At 41.1% G+C, this 20,080-nt stretch overlaps 1 long non-coding RNA gene across 1 annotated transcript; it reads right to left on the reverse strand.

Moving 5' to 3' along the window:
* Window positions 1-14,613: 14,613 nt before the first annotated feature.
* LOC133147024 (uncharacterized) lies at window positions 14,614-16,123 on the reverse strand. Its single transcript, XR_009711481.1, has 4 exons — window positions 15,643-16,123; window positions 15,239-15,416; window positions 14,965-15,126; window positions 14,614-14,693 (listed from the first exon to the last, which is right to left on the reverse strand). It is a non-coding gene; the product is annotated as an uncharacterized LOC133147024 (long non-coding RNA).
* Window positions 16,124-20,080: the final 3,957 nt, after the last annotated feature.

The raw sequence follows: 20,080 nt of genomic DNA on the forward strand, positions 1-20,080 counted from the left end.
TTTTTCGATGCCAACCTAACCAGAGTGACGGGAGCGGCACAATTCAGAAAAAGCGCTCAGCTCGCCGAGAAAATGCGATTTAAGCAATAAAATTAAAAATGCTTATTAAACATAAACCAAACGTTGGAGGTGGTCATTTCTTCATGCGCAGTGAATAACTCGGCACTCTAAAGCACCCGATAGCGTTTTTTTCGATGCCAACCGAACCAGAGTGACGGGAGCGGCACAATTCAGAAAAAGTGCTCAGCTCGCCGAGAAAATGCGATTTAAGCAATAAAATTAAAAATGCTTATAAAACATAAACCAAACGTTGGAGGTGGTCATTTCTTAATGCGCAGTAATAAACTCGGCACTCTAAAGCACCCGAGAGCGTTTTTTTCGATGCCAACCTAACCAGAGTGACGGGAGCGGCACAATTCAGAAAAAGTGCTCAGCTCGCCGAGAAAATGCGATTTAAGCAATAAAATTAAAAATGCTTATAAAACATAAACCAAACGTTGGAGGTGGTCATTTCTTAATGCGCAGTAATAAACTCGGCACTCTAAAGCACCCGAGAGCGTTTTTTTCGATGCCAACCTAACCAGAGTGACGGGAGCGGCACAATTCAGAAAAAGCGCTCAGCTCGCCGAGAAAATGCGATTTAAGCAATAAAATTAAAAATGCTTATAAAACATAAACCAAACGTTGGAGGTGGTCATTTCTTCATGCGCAGTGAATAACTCGGCACTCTAAAGCACCCGAGAGCGTTTTTTTCGATGCCAACCTAACCAGAGTGACGGGAGCGGCACAATTCAGAAAAAGTGCTCAGCTCGCCGAGAAAATGCGATTTAAGCAATAAAATTAAAAATGCTTATAAAACATAAACCAAACGTTGGAGGTGGTCATTTCTTAATGCGCAGTAATAAACTCGGCACTCTAAAGCACCCGTGAGCGTTTTTTTCGATGCCAACCTAACCAGAGTGACGGGAGCGGCACAATTCAGAAAAAGTGCTCAGCTCGCCGAGAAAATGCGATTTAAGCAATAAAATTAAAAATGCTTATAAAACATAAACCAAACGTTGGAGGTGGTCATTTCTTAATGCGCAGTAATAAACTCGGCACTCTAAAGCACCCGAGAGCGTTTTTTTCGATGCCAACCTAACCAGAGTGACGGGAGCGGCACAATTCAGAAAAAGTGCTCAGCTCGCCGAGAAAATGCGATTTAAGCAATAAAATTAAAAATGCTTATAAAACATAAACCAAACGTTGGAGGTGGTCATTTCTTAATGCGCAGTAATAAACTCGGCACTCTAAAGCACCCGAGAGCGTTTTTTTCGATGCCAACCTAACCAGAGTGACGGGAGCGGCACAATTCAGAAAAAGCGCTCAGCTCGCCGAGAAAATGCGATTTAAGCAATAAAATTAAAAATGCTTATTAAACATAAACCAAACGTTGGAGGTGGTCATTTCTTCATGCGCAGTGAATAACTCGGCACTCTAAAGCACCCGAGAGCGTTTTTTTCGATGCCAACCTAACCAGAGTGACGGGAGCGGCACAATTCAGAAAAAGCGCTCAGCTCGCCGAGAAAATGCGATTTAAGCAATAAAATTAAAAATGCTTATAAAACATAAACCAAACGTTGGAGGTGGTCATTTCTTCATGCGCAGTGAATAACTCGGCACTCTAAAGCACCCGAGAGCGTTTTTTTCGATGCCAACCTAACCAGAGTGACGGGAGCGGCACAATTCAGAAAAAGTGCTCAGCTCGCCGAGAAAATGCGATTTAAGCAATAAAATTAAAAATGCTTATAAAACATAAACCAAACGTTGGAGGTGGTCATTTCTTAATGCGCAGTAATAAACTCGGCACTCTAGAGCACCCGAGAGCGTTTTTTTTCGATGCCAACCTAACCAGAGTGACGGGAGCGGCACAATTCAGAAAAAGTGCTCAGCTCGCCGAGAAAATGCGATTTAAGCAATAAAATTAAAAATGCTTATAAAACATAAACCAAACGTTGGAAGTGGTCATTTCTTCATGCGCAGTGATAAACTCGGCACTCTAAAGCACCCGAGAGCGTTTTTTTCGATGCCAACCTATAGTTACGGGAGCGGCACAATTCAGAAAAAGCGCTCAGCTCGCCGAGAAAATGCGATTTAAGCAATAAAATTAAAAATGCTTATAAAACATAAACCAAACGTTGGAGGTGGTCATTTCTTCATGCGCAGTGATAAACTCGGCACTCTAAAGCACCCGAGAGCGTTTTTTTCGATGCCAACCTAACCAGAGTGACGGGAGCGGCACAATTCAGAAAAAGTGCTCAGCTCGCCGAGAAAATGCGATTTAAGCAATAAAATTAAAAATGCTTATAAAACATAAACCAAACGTTGGAGGTGGTCATTTCTTCATGCGCAGTGAATAACTCGGCACTCTAAAGCACCCGAGAGCGTTTTTTTCGATGCCAACCTAACCAGAGTGACGGGAGCGGCACAATTCAGAAAAAGTGCTCAGCTCGCCGAGAAAATGCGATTTAAGCAATAAAATTAAAAATGCTTATAAAACATAAACCAAACGTTGGAGGTGGTCATTTCTTAATGCGCAGTAATAAACTCGGCACTCTAGAGCACCCGAGAGCGTTTTTTTCGATGCCAACCTAACCAGAGTGACGGGAGCGGCACAATTCAGAAAAAGTGCTCAGCTCGCCGAGAAAATGCGATTTAAGCAATAAAATTAAAAATGCTTATAAAACATAAACCAAACGTTGGAAGTGGTCATTTCTTCATGCGCAGTGATAAACTCGGCACTCTAAAGCACCCGAGAGCGTTTTTTTCGATGCCAACCTAACCAGAGTTACGGGAGCGGCACAATTCAGAAAAAGCGCTCAGCTCGCCGAGAAAATGCGATTTAAGCAATAAAATTAAAAATGCTTATAAAACATAAACCAAACGTTGGAGGTGGTCATTTCTTCATGCGCAGTGATAAACTCGGCACTCTAAAGCACCCGAGAGCGTTTTTTTCGATGCCAACCTAACCAGAGTGACGGGAGCGGCACAATTCAGAAAAAGTGCTCAGCTCGCCGAGAAAATGCGATTTAAGCAATAAAATTAAAAATGCTTATAAAACATAAACCAAACGTTGGAGGTGGTCATTTCTTCATGCGCAGTGAATAACTCGGCACTCTAAAGCACCCGAGAGCGTTTTTTTCGATGCCAACCTAACCAGAGTGACGGGAGCGGCACAATTCAGAAAAAAAGCTCAGCTCGCCGAGAAAATGCGATTTAAGCAATAAAATTAAAAATGCTTATAAAACATAAACCAAACGTTGGAGGTGGTCATTTCTTAATGCGCAGTAATAAACTCGGCACTCTAGAGCACCCGAGAGCGTTTTTTTCGATGCCAACCTAACCAGAGTGACGGGAGCGGCACAATTCAGAAAAAGTGCTCAGCTCGCCGAGAAAATGCGATTTAAGCAATAAAATTAAAAATGCTTATAAAACATAAACCAAACGTTGGAAGTGGTCATTTCTTCATGCGCAGTGATAAACTCGGCACTCTAAAGCACCCGAGAGCGTTTTTTTCGATGCCAACCTAACCAGAGTTACGGGAGCGGCACAATTCAGAAAAAGCGCTCAGCTCGCCGAGAAAATGCGATTTAAGCAATAAAATTAAAAATGCTTATAAAACATAAACCAAACGTTGGAAGTGGTCATTTCTTCATGCGCAGTGATAAACTCGGCACTCTAAAGCACCCGTGAGCGTTTTTTTCGATGCCAACCTAACCAGAGTGACGGGAGCGGCACAATTCAGAAAAAGTGCTCAGCTCGCCGAGAAAATGCGATTTAAGCAATAAAATTAAAAATGCTTATAAAACATAAACCAAACGTTGGAGGTGGTCATTTCTTCATGCGCAGTGATAAAGTCGGCACTCTAAAGCACCCGAGAGCGTTTTTTTCGATGCCAACCTAACCAGAGTGACGGGAGCGGCACAATTCAGAAAAAGTGCTCAGCTGGCCGAGAAAATGCGATTTAAGCAATAAAATTAAAAATGCTTATTAAACATAAACCAAACGTTGGAGGTGGTCATTTCTTCATGCGCAGTGATAAACTCGGCACTCTAAAGCACCCGAGAGCGTTTTTTTTCGATGCCAACCTAACCAGAGTGACGGGAGCGGCACAATTCAGAAAAAGTGCTCAGCTCGCCGAGAAAATGCGATTTAAGCAATAAAACTAAAAATGCTTATAAAACATAAACCAAACGTTGGAGGTGGTCATTTCTTCATGCGCAGTGAATAACTCGGCACTCTAAAGCACCCGAGAGCGTTTTTTTCGATGCCAACCTAACCAGAGTGACGGGAGCGGCACAATTCAGAAAAAGTGCTCAGCTCGCCGAGAAAATGCGATTTAAGCAATAAAATTAAAAATGCTTATAAAACATAAACCAAACGTTGGAGGTGGTCATTTCTTAATGCGCAGTAATAAACTCGGCACTCTAAAGCACCCGAGAGCGTTTTTTTCGATGCCAACCTAACCAGAGTGACGGGAGCGGCACAATTCAGAAAAAGTGCTCAGCTCGCCGAGAAAATGCGATTTAAGCAATAAAATTAAAAATGCTTATAAAACATAAACCAAACGTTGGAGGTGGTCATTTCTTAATGCGCAGTAATAAACTCGGCACTCTAAAGCACCCGAGAGCGTTTTTTTCGATGCCAACCTAACCAGAGTGACGGGAGCGGCACAATTCAGAAAAAGTGCTCAGCTCGCCGAGAAAATGCGATTTAAGCAATAAAATTAAAAATGCTTATAAAACATAAACCAAACGTTGGAGGTGGTCATTTCTTAATGCGCAGTAATAAACTCGGCACTCTAAAGCACCCGAGAGCGTTTTTTTCGACGCCAACCTAACCAGAGTGACGGGAGCGGCACAATTCAGAAAAAGCGCTCAGCTCGCCGAGAAAATGCGATTTAAGCAATAAAATTAAAAATGCTTATAAAACATAAACCAAACGTGAGGTGGTCATTTCCTAATGCGCAGTAATAAACTCGGCACTCTAAAGCACCCGAGAGCGTTTTTTTCGATGCCAACCTAACCAGAGTGACGGGAGCGGCACAATTCAGAAAAAGTGCTCAGCTCGCCGAGAAAATGCGATTTAAGCAATAAAATTAAAAATGCTTATTAAACATAAACCAAACGTTGGAGGTGGTCATTTCTTCATGCGCAGTGAATAACTCGGCACTCTAAAGCACCCGAGAGCGTTTTTTTCGATGCCAACCTAACCAGAGTGACGGGAGCGGCACAATTCAGAAAAAGCGCTCAGCTCGCCGAGAAAATGCGATTTAAGCAATAAAATTAAAAATGCTTATTAAACATAAACCAAACATTGGAGGTGGTCATTTCTTCATGCGCAGTGAATAACTCGGCACTCTAAAGCACCCGAGAGCGTTTTTTTCGATGCCAACCTAACCAGAGTGACGGGAGCGGCACAATTCAGAAAAAGCGCTCAGCTCGCCGAGAAAATGCGATTTAAGCAATAAAATTAAAAATGCTTATAAAACATAAACCAAACGTTGGAGGTGGTCATTTCTTCATGCGCAGTGATAAACTCGGCACTCTAAAGCACCCGAGAGCGTTTTTTTCGATGCCAACCTAACCAGAGTGACGGGAGCGGCACAATTCAGAAAAAGTGCTCAGCTCGCCGAGAAAATGCGATTTAAGCAATAAAATTAAAAATGCTTATAAAACATAAACCAAACGTTGGAGGTGGTCATTTCTTCATGCGCAGTGAATAACTCGGCACTCTAAAGCACCCGAGAGCGTTTTTTTCGATGCCAACCTAACCAGAGTGACGGGAGCGGCACAATTCAGAAAAAGTGCTCAGCTCGCCGAGAAAATGCGATTTAAGCAATAAAATTAAAAATGCTTATAAAACATAAACCAAACGTTGGAGGTGGTCATTTCTTAATGCGCAGTAATAAACTCGGCACTCTAAAGCACCCGAGAGCGTTTTTTTCGATGCCAACCTAACCAGAGTGACGGGAGCGGCACAATTCAGAAAAAGTGCTCAGCTCGCCGAGAAAATGCGATTTAAGCAATAAAATTAAAAATGCTTATAAAACATAAACCAAACGTTGGAGGTGGTCATTTCTTAATGCGCAGTAATAAACTCGGCACTCTAGAGCACCCGAGAGCGTTTTTTTCGATGCCAACCTAACCAGAGTGACGGGAGCGGCACAATTCAGAAAAAGTGCTCAGCTCGCCGAGAAAATGCGATTTAAGCAATAAAATTAAAAATGCTTATAAAACATAAACCAAACGTTGGAAGTGGTCATTTCTTCATGCGCAGTGATAAACTCGGCACTCTAAAGCACCCGAGAGCGTTTTTTTCGATGCCAACCTAACCAGAGTTACGGGAGCGGCACAATTCAGAAAAAGCGCTCAGCTCGCCGAGAAAATGCGATTTAAGCAATAAAATTAAAAATGCTTATAAAACATAAACCAAACGTTGGAGGTGGTTATTTCTTCATGCGCAGTGATAAACTCGGCACTCTAAAGCACCCGAGAGCGTTTTTTTCGATGCCAACCTAACCAGAGTGACGGGAGCGGCACAATTCAGAAAAAGCGCTCAGCTCGCCGAGAAAATGCGATTTAAGCAATAAAATTAAAAATGCTTATAAAACATAAACCAAACGTTGGAGGTGGTCATTTCTTATTGCGCAGTAATAAACTCGGCACTCTAAAGCACCCGAGAGCGTTTTTTTCGATGCCAACCTAACCAGAGTGACGGGAGCGGCACAATTCAGAAAAAGTGCTCAGCTCGCCGAGAAAATGCGATTTAAGCAATAAAATTAAAAATGCTTATAAAACATAAACCAAACGTTGGAGGTGGTCATTTCTCAATGCGCAGTAATAAACTCGGCACTCTAAAGCACCCGAGAGCGTTTTTTTCGATGCCAACCTAACCAGAGTGACGGGAGCGGCACAATTCAGAAAAAGTGCTCAGCTCGCCGAGAAAATGCGATTTAAGCAATAAAATTAAAAATGCTTATAAAACATAAACCAAACGTTGGAGGTGGTCATTTCTTAATGCGCAGTAATAAACTCGGCACTCTAGAGCACCCGAGAGCGTTTTTTTCGATGCCAACCTAACCAGAGTGACGGGAGCGGCACAATTCAGAAAAAGTGCTCAGCTCGCCGAGAAAATGCGATTTAAGCAATAAAATTAAAAATGCTTATAAAACATAAACCAAACGTTGGAAGTGGTCATTTCTTCATGCGCAGTGATAAACTCGGCACTCTAAAGCACCCGAGAGCGTTTTTTTCGATGCCAACCTAACCAGAGTGACGGGAGCGGCACAATTCAGAAAAAGTGCTCAGCTCGCCGAGAAAATGCGATTTAAGCAATAAAATTAAAAATGCTTATAAAACATAAACCAAACGTTGGAGGTGGTCATTTCTTAATGCGCAGTAATAAACTCGGCACTCTAGAGCACCCGAGAGCGTTTTTTTCGATGCCAACCTAACCAGAGTGACGGGAGCGGCACAATTCAGAAAAAGTGCTCAGCTCGCCGAGAAAATGCGATTTAAGCAATAAAATTAAAAATGCTTATAAAACATAAACCAAACGTTGGAAGTGGTCATTTCTTCATGCGCAGTGATAAACTCGGCACTCTAAAGCACCCGAGAGCGTTTTTTTCGATGCCAACCTAACCAGAGTTACGGGAGCGGCACAATTCAGAAAAAGCGCTCAGCTCGCCGAGAAAATGCGATTTAAGCAATAAAATTAAAAATGCTTATAAAACATAAACCAAACGTTGGAGGTGGTCATTTCTTCATGCGCAGTGATAAACTCGGCACTCTAAAGCACCCGAGAGCGTTTTTTTCGATGCCAACCTAACCAGAGTGACGGGAGCGGCACAATTCAGAAAAAGCGCTAAGCTCGCCGAGAAAATGCGATTTAAGCAATAAAATTAAAAATGCTTATTAAACATAAACCAAACGTTGGAGGTGGTCATTTCTTCATGCGCAGTGATAAACTCGGCACTCTAAAGCACCCGAGAGCGTTTTGTTTCGATGCCAACCTAACCAGAGTGACGGGAGCGGCACAATTCAGAAAAAGTGCTCAGCTCGCCGAGAAAATGCGATTTAAGCAATAAAACTAAAAATGCTTATAAAACATAAACCAAACGTTGGAGGTGGTCATTTCTTCATGCGCAGTGAATAACTCGGCACTCTAAAGCACCCGAGAGCGTTTTTTTCGATGCCAACCTAACCAGAGTGACGGGAGCGGCACAATTCAGAAAAAGTGCTCAGCTCGCCGAGAAAATGCGATTTAAGCAATAAAATTAAAAATGCTTATAAAACATAAACCAAACGTTGGAGGTGGTCATTTCTTAATGCGCAGTAATAAACTCGGCACTCTAAAGCACCCGAGAGCGTTTTTTTCGATGCCAACCTAACCAGAGTGACGGGAGCGGCACAATTCAGAAAAAGTGCTCAGCTCGCCGAGAAAATGCGATTTAAGCAATAAAATTAAAAATGCTTATAAAACATAAACCAAACGTTGGAGGTGGTCATTTCTTAATGCGCAGTAATAAACTCGGCACTCTAAAGCACCCGAGAGCGTTTTTTTCGATGCCAACCTAACCAGAGTGACGGGAGCGGCACAATTCAGAAAAAGTGCTCAGCTCGCCGAGAAAATGCGATTTAAGCAATAAAATTAAAAATGCTTATAAAACATAAACCAAACGTTGGAGGTGGTCATTTCTTAATGCGCAGTAATAAACTCGGCACTCTAAAGCACCCGAGAGCGTTTTTTTCGACGCCAACCTAACCAGAGTGACGGGAGCGGCACAATTCAGAAAAAGCGCTCAGCTCGCCGAGAAAATGCGATTTAAGCAATAAAATTAAAAATGCTTATAAAACATAAACCAAACGTGAGGTGGTCATTTCCTAATGCGCAGTAATAAACTCGGCACTCTAAAGCACCCGAGAGCGTTTTTTTCGATGCCAACCTAACCAGAGTGACGGGAGCGGCACAATTCAGAAAAAGTGCTCAGCTCGCCGAGAAAATGCGATTTAAGCAATAAAATTAAAAATGCTTATTAAACATAAACCAAACGTTGGAGGTGGTCATTTCTTCATGCGCAGTGAATAACTCGGCACTCTAAAGCACCCGAGAGCGTTTTTTTCGATGCCAACCTAACCAGAGTGACGGGAGCGGCACAATTCAGAAAAAGCGCTCAGCTCGCCGAGAAAATGCGATTTAAGCAATAAAATTAAAAATGCTTATTAAACATAAACCAAACATTGGAGGTGGTCATTTCTTCATGCGCAGTGAATAACTCGGCACTCTAAAGCACCCGAGAGCGTTTTTTTCGATGCCAACCTAACCAGAGTGACGGGAGCGGCACAATTCAGAAAAAGCGCTCAGCTCGCCGAGAAAATGCGATTTAAGCAATAAAATTAAAAATGCTTATAAAACATAAACCAAACGTTGGAGGTGGTCATTTCTTCATGCGCAGTGATAAACTCGGCACTCTAAAGCACCCGAGAGCGTTTTTTTCGATGCCAACCTAACCAGAGTGACGGGAGCGGCACAATTCAGAAAAAGTGCTCAGCTCGCCGAGAAAATGCGATTTAAGCAATAAAATTAAAAATGCTTATAAAACATAAACCAAACGTTGGAGGTGGTCATTTCTTCATGCGCAGTGAATAACTCGGCACTCTAAAGCACCCGAGAGCGTTTTTTTCGATGCCAACCTAACCAGAGTGACGGGAGCGGCACAATTCAGAAAAAGTGCTCAGCTCGCCGAGAAAATGCGATTTAAGCAATAAAATTAAAAATGCTTATAAAACATAAACCAAACGTTGGAGGTGGTCATTTCTTAATGCGCAGTAATAAACTCGGCACTCTAAAGCACCCGAGAGCGTTTTTTTCGATGCCAACCTAACCAGAGTGACGGGAGCGGCACAATTCAGAAAAAGTGCTCAGCTCGCCGAGAAAATGCGATTTAAGCAATAAAATTAAAAATGCTTATAAAACATAAACCAAACGTTGGAGGTGGTCATTTCTTAATGCGCAGTAATAAACTCGGCACTCTAGAGCACCCGAGAGCGTTTTTTTCGATGCCAACCTAACCAGAGTGACGGGAGCGGCACAATTCAGAAAAAGTGCTCAGCTCGCCGAGAAAATGCGATTTAAGCAATAAAATTAAAAATGCTTATAAAACATAAACCAAACGTTGGAAGTGGTCATTTCTTCATGCGCAGTGATAAACTCGGCACTCTAAAGCACCCGAGAGCGTTTTTTTCGATGCCAACCTAACCAGAGTTACGGGAGCGGCACAATTCAGAAAAAGCGCTCAGCTCGCCGAGAAAATGCGATTTAAGCAATAAAATTAAAAATGCTTATAAAACATAAACCAAACGTTGGAGGTGGTTATTTCTTCATGCGCAGTGATAAACTCGGCACTCTAAAGCACCCGAGAGCGTTTTTTTCGATGCCAACCTAACCAGAGTGACGGGAGCGGCACAATTCAGAAAAAGCGCTCAGCTCGCCGAGAAAATGCGATTTAAGCAATAAAATTAAAAATGCTTATAAAACATAAACCAAACGTTGGAGGTGGTCATTTCTTATTGCGCAGTAATAAACTCGGCACTCTAAAGCACCCGAGAGCGTTTTTTTCGATGCCAACCTAACCAGAGTGACGGGAGCGGCACAATTCAGAAAAAGTGCTCAGCTCGCCGAGAAAATGCGATTTAAGCAATAAAATTAAAAATGCTTATAAAACATAAACCAAACGTTGGAGGTGGTCATTTCTCAATGCGCAGTAATAAACTCGGCACTCTAAAGCACCCGAGAGCGTTTTTTTCGATGCCAACCTAACCAGAGTGACGGGAGCGGCACAATTCAGAAAAAGTGCTCAGCTCGCCGAGAAAATGCGATTTAAGCAATAAAATTAAAAATGCTTATAAAACATAAACCAAACGTTGGAGGTGGTCATTTCTTAATGCGCAGTAATAAACTCGGCACTCTAGAGCACCCGAGAGCGTTTTTTTCGATGCCAACCTAACCAGAGTGACGGGAGCGGCACAATTCAGAAAAAGTGCTCAGCTCGCCGAGAAAATGCGATTTAAGCAATAAAATTAAAAATGCTTATAAAACATAAACCAAACGTTGGAAGTGGTCATTTCTTCATGCGCAGTGATAAACTCGGCACTCTAAAGCACCCGAGAGCGTTTTTTTCGATGCCAACCTAACCAGAGTTACGGGAGCGGCACAATTCAGAAAAAGCGCTCAGCTCGCCGAGAAAATGCGATTTAAGCAATAAAATTAAAAATGCTTATAAAACATAAACCAAACGTTGGAGTGTCATTTCTTCATGCGCAGTGATAAACTCGGCACTCTAAAGCACCCGAGAGCGATTTTTTCGATGCCAACCTAACCAGAGTGACGGGAGCGGCACAATTCAGAAAAAGCGCTAAGCTCGCCGAGAAAATGCGATTTAAGCAATAAAATTAAAAATGCTTATAAAACATAAACCAAACGTTGGAGGTGGTCATTTCTTCATGCGCAGTGATAAACTCGGCACTCTAAAGCACCCGAGAGCGTTTTTTTCGATGCCAACCTAACCAGAGTGACGGGAGCGGCACAATTCAGAAAAAGTGCTCAGCTCGCCGAGAAAATGCGATTTAAGCGATAAAATTAAAAATGCTTATAAAACATAAACCAAACTTTGGAGGTGGTCATTTCTTCATGCGCAGTGAATAACTCGGCACTCTAAAGCACCCGAGAGCGTTTTTTTCGATGCCAACCTAACCAGAGTGACGGGAGCGGCACAATTCAGAAAAAGTGCTCAGCTCGCCGAAAAAATGCGATTTAAGCAATAAAATTAAAAATGCTTATAAAACATAAACCAAACGTTGGAGGTGGTCATTTCTTAATGCGCAGTAATAAACTCGGCACTCTAAAGCACCCGTGAGCGTTTTTTTCGATGCCAACCTAACCAGAGTGACGGGAGCGGCACAATTCAGAAAAAGTGCTCAGCTCGCCGAGAAAATGCGATTTAAGCAATAAAATTAAAAATGCTTATAAAACATAAACCAAACGTTGGAGGTGGTCATTTCTTCATGCGCAGTGATAAAGTCGGCACTCTAAAGCACCCGAGAGCGTTTTTTTCGATGCCAACCTAACCAGAGTGACGGGAGCGGCACAATTCAGAAAAAGTGCTCAGCTCGCCGAGAAAATGCGATTTAAGCAATAAAATTAAAAATGCTTATTAAACATAAACCAAACGTTGGAGGTGGTCATTTCTTCATGCGCAGAGATAAACTCGGCACTCTAAAGCACCCGAGAGCGTTTTTTTCGATGCCAACCTAACCAGAGTGACGGGAGCGGCACAATTCAGAAAAAGTGCTCAGCTCGCCGAGAAAATGCGATTTAAGCAATAAAATTAAAAATGCTTATTAAACATAAACCAAACGTTGGAGGTCGTCATTTCTTCATGCGCAGTGAATAACTCGGCACTCTAAAGCACCCGAGAGCGTTTTTTTCGATGCCAACCTAACCAGAGTGACGGGAGCGGCACAATTCAGAAAAAGCGCTCAGCTCGCCGAGAAAATGCGATTTAAGCAATAAAATTAAAAATGCTTATAAAACATAAACCAAACGTTGGAGGTGGTCATTTCTTAATGCGCAGTAATAAACTCGGCACTCTAAAGCACCCGAGAGCGTTTTTTTCGATGCCAACCTAACCAGAGTGACGGGAGCGGCACAATTCAGAAAAAGTGCTCAGCTCGCCGAGAAAATGCGATTTAAGCAATAAAATTAAAAATGCTTATTAAACATAAACCAAACGTTGGAGGTGGTCATTTCTTCATGCGCAGTGAATAACTCGGCACTCTAAAGCACCCGAGAGCGTTTTTTTCGATGCCAACCTAACCAGAGTGACGGGAGCGGCACAATTCAGAAAAAGTGCTCAGCTCGCCGAGAAAATGCGATTTAAGCAATAAAATTAAAAATGCTTATAAAACATAAACCAAACGTTGGAGGTGGTCATTTCTTAATGCGCAGTAATAAACTCGGCACTCTAAAGCACCCGAGAGCGTTTTTTTCGATGCCAACCTATAACCAGAGTGACGGGAGCGGCACAATTCAGAAAAAGTGCTCAGCTCGCCGAGAAAATGCGATTTAAGCAATAAAATTAAAAATGCTTATTAAACATAAACCAAACGTTGGAGGTGGTCATTTCTTCATGCGCAGTGAATAACTCGGCACTGTAAAGCACCCGATAGCGTTTTTTTCGAAGCCAACCTAACCAGAGTGACGGGAGCGGCACAATTCAGAAAAAGTGCTCAGCTCGCCGAGAAAATGCGATTTAAGCAATAAAATTAAAAATGCTTATAAAACATAAACCAAACGTTGGAGGTGGTCATTTCTTAATGCGCAGTAATAAACTCGGCACTCTAAAGCACCCGAGAGCGTTTTTTTCGATGCCAACCTAACCAGAGTGACGGGAGCGGCACAATTCAGAAAAAGTGCTCAGCTCGCCGAGAAAATGCGATTTAAGCAATAAAATTAAAAATGCTTATAAAACATAAACCAAACGTTGGAGGTGGTCATTTCTTAATGCGCAGTAATAAACTCGGCACTCTAAAGCACCCGAGAGCGTTTTTTTCGATGCCAACCTAACCAGAGTTACGGGAGCGGCACAATTCAGAAAAAGCGCTCAGCTCGCCGAGAAAATGCGATTTAAGCAATAAAATTAAAAATGCTTATAAAACATAAACCAAACGTTGGAGGTGGTCATTTCTTCATGCGCAGTGAATAACTCGGCACTCTAAAGCACCCGAGAGCGTTTTTTTCGATGCCAACCTAACCAGAGTGACGGGAGCGGCACAATTCAGAAAAAGTGCTCAGCTCGCCGAGAAAATGCGATTTAAGCAATACTGTAAAAAAAATTCCGAGAAATTTACAGTAATTAACTGGCAGCTAGTAACCAGTAACTTACTGTAAAAACGTTTTACAGTAGATATACTGTATTCCCTATTTACAGTATTATTGTATTTACTGTAAAGCAAAAACCAGTTAAATACTGTGATTTTGGCTGTATTTACAGTATTAGATGTTTTAACTGTGGACTAAATAACAGTTAAATACTGTGATTTCAGTTGGATTTATAGTATTAGATGTTTTGTATGCTAAATAACAATTAAATACTGTGATTCCAGTTGCGTTTACAGTATTAGTTGTTTAACTGTATACAAAATAACATTTAAATACTGTGATTTCAGTTTTATTTACAGTTAGATGTTTTAACTGTATACTAAAAAATTAAAAACTAATTTTATTTGCATTTACAGTATTAGTTGCTTAACTGCAGAATAAATATCAATGAAATACCGCGCTTTCAGTTGCCTTTAAATAACTGGTTTATTTACTGTACAAACAAATGAACGGTATTGTATATGGCAATGCAGTAACAGTAGGTACCAGGTAATCATTGTAAATTGAGTTTCTCACTGTACAATTTAAATGCTGAATCAGTGATTTAGTATTAATCATTAATAGAATGACCCATATTCTAAAATATTTCAATTAACAACAGACAACAAGAAATTTGTTAACAGGGTTATTTATTTTTTTTGTGAACAGGAACATAAAGCACATTACCAAACCTTTTAGACAAAACTTCCTTGGGCTTGGACAAAACAGGAGCCCTGAAATTAAAGAAGAAAATACATTAAGATGATGGTGATGTCGTTGTCATGTCAAGATACTTGTTCCTGATAGGAAGTGTGTCACATGGCTGCAGGAACACTCATGCAATTAGCAAGGTTGGAGTTATATTATTAGTAGGGATGTAACGATTACTCATGAGATGATTAAAAATCGATTTGAATATGTCGCAAGTTAGATCGGAGAGAAAATAAATCTCTGCATTGAAACAGCTGATATGCAAATTAGTTGTGACCGTTATCTGAACCTCACCTGTATCTAGTCAGTTAGCCTCCATGAAGTGAAGCCTTCATGAACTCCATGATGAAGGAGATCACATGGGGGTTCATGTATCAAGTCTTTCTCCTCACCACTCTCCCAGTCTTCCGGCTCATCTGCTCCTTGGCACTGCACTTGGTGGAGTCAGGATTAATCCTGACCAAAAACATATGAAATGAGTTACAGGTTGAGACAATTGCAATTATCAAAGAGATATAGAAAATGCCAGTGGGAATAAAGTTAGGTATATAATTTTATCGGTTAATACCTCTGAATAAATTCCAAAGTTGTGCAGGTTTCCACCTGATACTCTAGGTTGAAAACATAGTAACAGGCGAAGAGAGTGGCCAAGACAGTGGTGAAGTCAGCCACGTGAGCAGCAGGTGGGATTATGACCCTCCCCTCGATCGACAGCATCCATTTTTTTGCAGTCAGGATTGTCTCTCCTTAAAGTCAGACATAACAAAAATCATATTTCACAGCAGTCCATTTTATAAATGATCTGGTTCACATGAATGACTGTAAAAACAGGGCAGGGAGCATACACATCTTACAAGCTGTACATAAAACAGATAAAAGGAGCATATATAGTAACTGATGGCAAGCAAACTGATTACTACTTGTGTATTACTATTTTATTTTATTACTTATAGTGATAGTAGTCCTACTTACCGAGTTTCTGGACGTCGCGACGTGTGCTTGGTGGTGCTGCCTCCCGAAGGAAAACGCATACGGAGGCGGAGAAGGTGAAGAAAAAAAGAAAGGCGGGAAAATACTCTTCTCTTGCGCAGCATAAAAATATAAAATAACGACACAGTAACGACCATCGTACTGTCGCAGCAAGGACTACATGTATATATATACATATATCATTTTGTGGCTTCAGTAAGTTTAAAAAAAAGACAATCTGGTCAGTTAAAGTTACTGCTATCACAAGCTAGCTAACAGTTAACGTTACCAGTAGCTAGCTCTGTCTGCCCTCTCTCTCGCGATCGAAAAACAGCGCTCTCTCGGTGCCGTTTTCGCAGCCAAAGTGAAACAAATGAACGCAGACGACGCAAACACATAGAAACACAACAAAAAAACACACAATACAAGACAAGGTCTTATAAGAAAAGTTGTTGTCGGAGCCAGAGATGCAAGCGCTGTGATCGCGATTTGTCCCCTTTACTTTGACCTGATTGGCCATTCAAAGCAGGACCGTTGAACACACTCGATCCTCATTGGATAAATTCATGTCAGCCCATGTCACCCCATACCCGCCAGTGAAAACGGAAAAAAACTAATGCTAGGAATAAAAAAAATGCCATGGTAAGTCATTATGACATAATGATTATTAAAGTCATAATTTTTATATGATATTTATATGATAATTATTGATTTCATTATGATATACATATATATATATATATCATATAATATATATATATATATATATATCAAAGTCAAAACCTTAAAGTCAAAGTCAGCTTTATTGTCAATCTCTCCACATGTCACAACACACAAAGAGAGCGAAATGACGTTTTCTCTATCCCACGGTGACGAGACACATAACACGATAGACATACAAGTACGCGACACAATATAAAAACAAGGCAAAAATTCAAACAATCAATAGTAAGAGTGATGAATAAATAATAAATAAACAGATAATATGTATAATATATATATATATATATATATATATATATATATATATATATATATATATATATATATATATATATATATATAAATAAAAATCTGTTAATATAAATTCTCAATGTTCATTCATCAACGACATTGACAATAAAAATACAGTAGCTTACGTTTCTATTTACAGTATAATACTGGCTATTGTGATTTTGCTTACAGTAATGCTTCAACTACTGTGTTTTCCACTGTAATACTTATACTACTGTGATTTTGTCGTGTTTACACTGTCTAACTGTAACAATTACAGCGAATTACTGTAAAGATCATACACAGTAAGGTTACTGTGTTTAATACAGTGATTAACTGTAGATATCACAGCCATTTTTAACAGTAAACCAAACGTTGGAGGTGGTCATTTCTTCATGCGCAGTAATAAACTCGGCACTCTAAAGCACCCGTGAGCGTTTTTTTCGATGCCAACCTAACCAGAGTGACGGGAGCGGCACAATTCAGAAAAAGTGCTCAGCTCGCCGAGAAAATGCGATTTAAGCAATAAAATTAAAAATGCTTATAAAACATAAACCAAACGTTGGAGGTGGTCATTTCTTCATGCGCAGTGATAAAGTCGGCACTCTAAAGCACCCGAGAGCGTTTTTTTCGATGCCAACCTAACCAGTGACGGGAGCGGCACAATTCAGAAAAAGTGCTCAGCTCGCCGAGAAAATGCGATTTAAGCAATAAAATTAAAAATGCTTACAAAACATAAACCAAACGTTGGAGGTGGTCATTTCTTAATGCGCAGTAATAAACTCGGCACTCTAAAGCACCCGAGAGCGTTTTTTTCGATGCCAACCTAACCAGAGTGACGGGAGCGGCACAATTCAGAAAAAGTGCTCAGCTCGCCGAGAAAATGCGATTTAGGCAATACAATTAAAAATGCTTATAAAACATAAACCAAACGTTGGAGGTGGTCATTTCTTAATGTGCAGTAATAAACTCGGCACTCTAAAGCACCCGAGAGCGTTTTTTTCGATGCCAACCTAACCAGAGTGACGGGAGCGGCACAATTCAGAAAAAGCGCTCAGCTCGCCGAGAAAATGCGATTTAAGCAATAAAATTAAAAATGCTTATAAAACATAAACCAAACGTTGGAGGTGGTCATTTCTTCATGCGCAGTGAATAACTCGGCACTCTAAAGCACCCGAGAGCGTTTTTTTCGATGCCAAGTGACGGGAGCGGCACAATTCAGAAAAAGTGCTCAGCTCGCCGAGAAAATGCGATTTAAGCAATAAAATTAAAAATGCTTATAAAACATAAACCAAACGTTGGAGGTGGTCATTTCTTAATGCGCAGTAATAAACTCGGCACTCTAAAGCACCCGAGAGCGTTTTTTTCGATGCCAACCTAACCAGAGTGACGGGAGCGGCACAATTCAGAAAAAGTGCTCAGCTCGCCGAGAAAATGCGATTTAAGCAATAAAATTAAAAATGCTTATTAAACATAAACCAAACGTTGGAGGTGGTCTTTTCTTCATGCGCAGTGAATAACTCGGCACTCTAAAGCACCCGATAGCGTTTTTTTCGATGCCAACCTAACCAGAGTGACGGGAGCGGCACAATTCAGAAAAAGTGCTCAGCTCGCCGAGAAAATGCGATTTAAGCAATAAAATTAAAAATGCTTATAAAACATAAACCAAACGTTGGAGGTGGTCATTTCTTAATGCGCAGTAATAAACTCGGCACTCTAAAGCACCCGAGAGCGTTTTCTTCGATGCCAACCTAACCAGAGTGACAGGAGCGGCACAATTCAGAAAAAGTGCTCAGCTCGCCGAGAAAATGCGATTTAAGCAATAAAATTAAAAATGCTTATAAAACATAAACCAAACGTTGGAGGTGGTCATTTCTTAATGCGCAGTAATAAACTCGGCACTCTAAAGCACCCGAGAGCGTTTTTTTCGATGCCAACCTAACCAGAGTTACGGGAGCGGCACAATTCAGAAAAAGCGCTCAGCTCGCCGAGAAAATGCGATTTAAGCAATAAAATTAAAAATGCTTATAAAACATAAACCAAACGTTGGAGGTGGTCATTTCTTCATGCGCAGTGAATAACTCGGCACTCTAAAGCACCCGAGAGCGTTTTTTTCGATGCCAACCTAACCAGTGACGGGAGCGGCACAATTCAGAAAAAGTGCTCAGCTCGCCGAGAAAATGCGATTTAAGCAATAAAATTAAAAATGCTTATAAAACATAAACCAAACGTTGGAGGTGGTCATTTCTTAATGCGCAGTAATAAACTCGGCACTCTAAAGCACCCGAGAGCGTTTTTTTCGATGCCAACCTAACCAGAGTGACGGGAGCGGCACAATTCAGAAAAAGTGCTCAGCTCGCCGAGAAAATGCGATTTAAGCAATAAAATTAAAAATGCTTATTAAACATAAACCAAACGTTGGAGGTGGTCATTTCTTCATGCGCAGTGAATAACTCGGCACTCTAAAGCACCCGACAGCGTTTTTTTCGATGCCAACCTAACCAGAGTGACGGGAGCGGCACAATTCAGAAAAAGTGCTCAGCTCGCCGAGAAAATGCGATTTAAGCAATAAAATTAAAAATGCTTATAAAACATAAACCAAACGTTGGAGGTGGTCATTTCTTAATGCGCAGTAATAAACTCGGCACTCTAAAGCACCCGAGAGCGTTTTTTTCGATGCCAACATAACCAGAGTGACGGGAGCGGCACAATTCAGAAAAAGTGCTCAGCTCGCCGAGAAAATGCGATTTAAGCAATAAAATTAAAAATGCTTATAAAACATAAACCAAACGTTGGAGGTGGTCATTTCTTAATGCGCAGTAATAAACTCGGCACTCTAAAGCACCCGAGAGCGTTTTTTTCGATGCCAACCTAACCAGAGTGACGGGAGCGGCACAATTCAGAAAAAGCGCTCAGCTCGCCGAGAAAATGCGATTTAAGCAATAAAATTAAAAATGCTTATAAAACATAAACCAAACGTTGGAGGTGGTCATTTCTTCGTGCGCAGTGAATAACTCGGCACTCTAAAGCACCCGAGAGCGTTTTTTTCGATGCCAACCTAACCAGAGTGACGGGAGCGGCACAATTCAGAAAAAGTGCTCAGCTCGCCGAGAAAATGCGATTTAAGCAATAAAATTAAAAATGCTTATAAAACATAAACCAAACGTTGGAGGTGGTCATTTCTTAATGCGCAGTAATAAACTCGGCACTCTAAAGCACCCGAGAGCGTTTTTTTCGATGCCAACCTAACCAGAGTGACGGGAGCGGCACAATTCAGTAAAATTGCTCAGCTCGCCGAGAAAATGCGATTTAGGCAATAAAATTAAAAATGCTTATAAAACATAAACCAAACGTTGGAGGTGGTCATTTCTTAATGCGCAGTAATAAACTCGGCACTCTAAAGCACCCGAGAGCGTTTTTTTCGATGCCAACCTAACCAGAGTGACGG

Source organism: Syngnathus typhle, unplaced genomic scaffold, assembly GCF_033458585.1.
Source record: "Syngnathus typhle isolate RoL2023-S1 ecotype Sweden unplaced genomic scaffold, RoL_Styp_1.0 HiC_scaffold_26, whole genome shotgun sequence".
NCBI classification, from domain to species: Eukaryota; Metazoa; Chordata; class Actinopteri; order Syngnathiformes; family Syngnathidae; genus Syngnathus; species Syngnathus typhle.